At 37.2% G+C, this 5,619-nt stretch overlaps 3 non-coding genes across 3 annotated transcripts; all 3 read left to right on the top strand.

Annotated features, from left to right (window-relative positions):
• The first annotated feature begins 1,554 nt into the window (after positions 1 to 1,554).
• TRNAD-GUC lies at positions 1,555 to 1,626 on the top strand. Its single transcript has one exon. It is a non-coding gene; the product is annotated as a tRNA-Asp (tRNA).
• A 774-nt stretch (positions 1,627 to 2,400) lies between these two features.
• Positions 2,401 to 2,472, top strand: TRNAD-GUC. The gene has a single exon. It is a non-coding gene; the product is annotated as a tRNA-Asp (tRNA).
• Positions 2,473 to 3,246: 774 nt separating this feature from the next.
• Positions 3,247 to 3,318, top strand: TRNAD-GUC. Its single transcript has one exon. It is a non-coding gene; the product is annotated as a tRNA-Asp (tRNA).
• The last annotated feature ends 2,301 nt before the right edge of the window (positions 3,319 to 5,619 follow it).

Below are 5,619 nucleotides of genomic sequence, written 5' to 3'. Positions count from 1 at the left end.
GAGTTATTATGTTCCAAAGGTCGTTGTAATACAAGGGCGAGCATTCCCGCTTGCACTCGAGTGACATGAGTTTGATCCCGAACAACAACAAGTTTAATCTTGTTTTGACAATTTTAGTCGCATTCAAGATTGGATTACTTTTTGTAACGACGATTGATAACATCTGATGTGCTAACAAATATTATATTGTTCAAAGTCGTCGTTGTAGAGTAGTGAGTATTCCTGCGAGTTTGATCCGCCGCAGCAGACTGTTTTTAATTTTCTTTTGAATTTGAAATTCGGGATTGGATTCCTTTTTCTCTCGTGTGTTTACAAATAATATATTTTTCAGATGTCGATGTAATACAGTAGTGAGTATTCCCGCTTGTCACTCGATAGACATGAGTTTGAACCCCGACAATAATAAGTTTAATTTTCTTTTGAATTTGAAATTCGGGATTGGATTCCTTTTTCTCTCGTGTGTTTACAAATAATATATTTTTCAGATGTCGATGTAATACAGTAGTGAGTATTCCCGCTTGTCACTCGATAGACATGAGTTTGAACCCCGACAATAATAAGTTTAATTTTCTTTTGACAATTTTTACCGAATTTGAATTTGGATTACTTGTTCCGAATCTTCGATTGATAAAATCTAGAGCGTTGACAATGGGTCGCTTTTTCTAAAGACGATTGGTAAAATTTGGAGCGTTAAGACATAATTTATTTTTTATGAGTCGTTGTAGTATAGTGGTGAGTATTCCTGCCTGTCACGCAGGTGACCCGGGTTCGATCCCCGACAACGGCGATTTTAGTTGTTTTCTTTCCGTAATTTTAACGGAACTCGAAATTGGACAGCGGTGAACCTATCATGTCGGTAGTTTGGGATCGAACCCCAACAACGGTAGTTTGAAAAGAAAGTTGGCTGAACAATTGTTTATGAAATCTTGTGTGTTAACATATAATATGTTTTCAGAGGTCGTTGTAGTGGTACAGTGGTGAGTATTGTCACTCGAGTTATTATGTTCCAAAGGTCGTTGTAATACAAGGGCGAGCATTCCCGCTTGCACTCGAGTGACATGAGTTTGATCCCGAACAACAACAAGTTTAATCTTGTTTTGACAATTTTAGTCGCATTCAAAATTGGATTACTTTTTGTAACGACGATTGATAAAATCTGATGTGCTAACAAATAGTATATTGTTCAAAGTCGCCGTTGTAGAGTAGTGAGTATTCCTGCGAGTTTGATCCGCCGCAGCAGACTGTTTTTAATTTTCTTTTGAATTTGAAATTCGGGATTGGATTCCTTTTTCTCCCGTGTGTTTACAAATAATATATTTTTCAGATGTCGATGTAATACAGTAGTGAGTATTCCCGCTTGTCACTCGATAGACATGAGTTTGAACCCCGACAATAATAAGTTTAATTTTCTTTTGACAATTTTCACCGGATTTGAATTTGGATTACTTGTTTCGAATCTTGGATTGATAAAATCTAGAGCGTTGACAATGGGTCGCTTTTTCTAAAGACGATTGGTAAAATTTGGAGCGTTAAGACATAATTTATTTTTTATGAGTCGTTGTAGTATAGTGGTGAGTATTCCTGCCTGTCACGCAGGTGACCCGGGTTCGATCCCCGGCAACGGCGATTTTAGTTGTTTTCTTTCCGTAATTTTAACGGAACTCGAAATTGGACAGCGGTGAACCTATCATGTCGGTAGTTTGGGATCGAACCCCAACAACGGTAGTTTGAAAAGAAAGTTGGCTGAACAATTGTTTATGAAATCTTGTGTGTTAACATATAATATGTTTTCAGAGGTCGTTGTAGTGGTACAGTGGTGAGTATTTCCGCTTGTCACTCGAGTTATTATGTTCCAAAGGTCGTTGTAATACAAGGGCGAGAATTCCTGCTTGCACTCGAGTGACATGAGTTGGATCCCGAACAACAACAAGTTTAATCTTGTTTTGACAATTTTAGTCGCATTCAAAATTGGATTACTTTTTGTAACGGCGATTGATAAAATCTGATGTGTTAACAAATATTATATTGTTCAAAGTCGTCGTTGTAGAGTGGTGAGTATTCCTGCGAGTTTGATCCGCCGCAGCAGACTGTTTTTAATTTTCTTTTGAATTTGAAATTCGGGATTGGATTCCTTTTTCTCCCGTGTGTTTACAAATAATATATTTTTCAGAGGTCGATGTAATACAGTAGTGAGTATTCCCGCTTGTCACTCGATAGACATGAGTTTGAACCCCGACAATAATAAGTTTAATTTTCTTTTGACAATTTTCACCGGATTTGAATTTGGATTACTTGTTCCGAATCTTCGATTGATAAAATCTAGAGCGTTGACAATGGGTCGCTTTTTCTAAAGACGATTGGTAAAATCTGGAGCGTTAAGAAATAATTTATTTTTTATGAGTCGTTGTAGTATAGTGGTGAGTATTCCTGCCTGTCACGCAGGTGACCCGGGTTCGATCCCCGGCAACGGCGATTTTAGTTGTTTTCTTTCCGTAATTTTAACGGAACTCGAAATTGGACAGCGGTGAACCTGTCATGCCGGTAGTTTGGGATCGAACCCCAACAACGGTAGTTTGAAAAGAAAGTTGGCTAAACAATTGTTTATGAAATCTTGTGTGTTAACATATAATATGTTTTCAGAGGTCGTTGTAGTGGTACAGTGGTGAGTATTTCCGCTTGTCACTCGAGTTATTATGTTCCAAAGGTCGTTGTAATACAAGGGCGAGCATTCCTGCTTGCACTCGAGTGACATGAGTTTGATCCCGAACAACAACAAGTTTAATCTTGTTTTGACAATTTTAGTCGCATTCAAAATTGGATTACTTTTTGTAACGGCGATTGATAAAATCTGATGTGTTAACAAATATTATATTGTTCAAAGTCGTCGTTGTAGAGTGGTGAGTATTCCTGCGAGTTTGATCCGCCGCAGCAGACTGTTTTTAATTTTCTTTTGAATTTGAAATTCGGGATTGGATTCCTTTTTCTCCCGTGTGTTTACAAATAATATATTTTTCAGAGGTCGATGTAATACAGTAGTGAGTATTCCCGCTTGTCACTCGATAGACATGAGTTTGAACCCCGACAATAATAAGTTTAATTTTCTTTTGACAATTTTCACCGGATTTGAATTTGGATTACTTGTTCCGAATCTTCGATTGATAAAATCTAGAGCGTTGACAATGGGTCGCTTTTTCTAAAGACGATTGGTAAAATCTGGAGCGTTAAGAAATAATTTATTTTTTATGAGTCGTTGTAGTATAGTGGTGAGTATTCCTGCCTGTCACGCAGGTGACCCGGGTTCGATCCCCGGCAACGGCGATTTTAGTTGTTTTCTTTCCGTAATTTTAACGGAACTCGAAATTGGACAGCGGTGAACCTGTCATGCCGGTAGTTTGGGATCGAACCCCAACAACGGTAGTTTGAAAAGAAAGTTGGCTAAACAATTGTTTATGAAATCTTGTGTGTTAACATATAATATGTTTTCAGAGGTCGTTGTAGTGGTACAGTGGTGAGTATTTCCGCTTGTCACTCGAGTTATTATGTTCCAAAGGTCGTTGTAATACAAGGGCGAGCATTCCTGCTTGCACTCGAGTGACATGAGTTTGATCCCGAACAACAACAAGTTTAATCTTGTTTTGACAATTTTAGTCGCATTCAAAATTGGATTACTTTTTGTAACGGCGATTGATAAAATCTGATGTGTTAACAAATATTATATTGTTCAAAGTCGTCGTTGTAGAGTAGTGAGTATTCCTGCGAGTTTGATCCGCCGCAGCAGACTGTTTTTAATTTTCTTTTGAATTTGAAATTCGGGATTGGATTCCTTTTTCTCCCGTGTGTTTACAAATAATATATTTTTCAGAGGTCGATGTAATACAGTAGTGAGTATTCCCGCTTGTCACTCGATAGACATGAGTTTGAACCCCGACAATAATAAGTTTAATTTTCTTTTGACAATTTTCACCGGATTTGAATTTGGATTACTTGTTCCGAATCTTCGATTGATAAAATCTAGAGCGTTGACAATGGATCGCTTTTTCTAAAGACGATTGGTAAAATCTGGAGCGTTAAGAAATAATTTATTTTTTATGAGTCGTTGTAGTATCGTGGTGAGTATTCCTGCTTGTCACGCAGGTGACCCAGGTTCGATTCCCGGCAACGGCGATTTTAGTTGTTTTCTTTCCGTAATTTTAACCGAACTCGAAATTGGACAGCGGTGAACCTGTCATGCCGGTAGTTTGGGATCGATTTTTGGAAGACACAATTTTTTCTGAAGAATTCGCCATGATCTAGCTGATCCATGCATAATATCACGAAAAATGGATACAAATTTTTGGCTGCTACATATACTTAGTATCGGCAATAGGTCTGAAAAAGTATCTAAAAATGGAAAATTTAGATATTTGTACCGTGTCGAAGTAAAGAACCATGGCATATATGTTTGGAATAGATAAAGTATCTAAAAATGGAAAATTTAGATATTTGTACCGTGTCGAAGTAAAGAACCATGGCATATATGTTTGGAATAGATTCCATTTTGAGAGAGTTGAAAAAGCACTATCTCGTTGAAAGGTTCTATACATCTGCCCTTTCTCAAGGCATTTCTTTAGACAAAGACTCCGTTTTTTCCTCTTTTCGGATGGTAAATATTTCTCAGAACATGGAGTGTGAATCAAACCCATGTTTGAATTGAAATTGAGATACTGATGCAAGTTCTTCCCCTCTGAATCAGATAGATTCATATCTGAAAGAGGTTGACAATAAGTTCTTTCAAAATTGACTATTTGTCCCTCTGTTAGAGGTGTTCCAGAAATGTCTGCGATCGAGTAAATAGCTCGACGAACGAATGGATCGGATCGAATTGGAAAATGGAAAGATTTGTACAAGTTATACCTTTCGTCACCACTTTGTGGAAAATCGTTAGGTATGAATATGTTAGATACCTGTGACTCGATTGGTGAAATAGTATCTCTCTCCAAAAAAGCATGTTTTTTTTTACCGCCGCACAAAGAAAATATTTTGTCCCGAATGAACAAGATATTGAGGAATTGTCCATACGTAAAATCATAATTATTGATACGGGCCTTTTCCACATAATCCACATGAAAAGGGAATCTTTTGTTACAATAGAAGCAGAAGTGATGTGGATTATTCAAGAATCGAAGTCGAGTTGCTTTATAAAAAGAAGATATCAATGAACTTCTATGAAATGGTTTCACGGGATTTAGCCAATTGTCTTGATCGTGGGATATCATTGAGAAATAGGAATCCGTGTTATCAAAGGATTTCCTGCGATTATTTCTCGTATGGAATGAGTCAATCATCCACTTTGGTATCTTATTGAACAAAAATGTTGATATTGTTCCTCCATTGATCAAGAATTTCGATTTTTGGGAAGTATCATGATCATCCAATAAGAAGGGTTTCAATTTTTTCAAATGAACGATTTGAAGACCTATTGATTCTAACAACTGATTGCAGAGTTGATCATGCGGACCTTTCAATTCATAGATGTGGATCTCGGACCTATGAATGGGGATATTCCCGAAACTCACAAAGAAAAAAGGAAGTGAGTTAGACAAAAAGAGAAGAAACTTGGACAAAAAGAAACGAAGTGAC

Source organism: Cucurbita maxima, unplaced genomic scaffold (genome assembly GCF_002738345.1).
Source record: "Cucurbita maxima cultivar Rimu unplaced genomic scaffold, Cmax_1.0 Cma_Scf01194, whole genome shotgun sequence".
NCBI lineage: Eukaryota > Viridiplantae > Streptophyta > Magnoliopsida > Cucurbitales > Cucurbitaceae > Cucurbita > Cucurbita maxima.
Note: the sequence above shows the minus strand (reverse complement) of the source record. Positions and strands in the feature narration are given on the sequence as shown.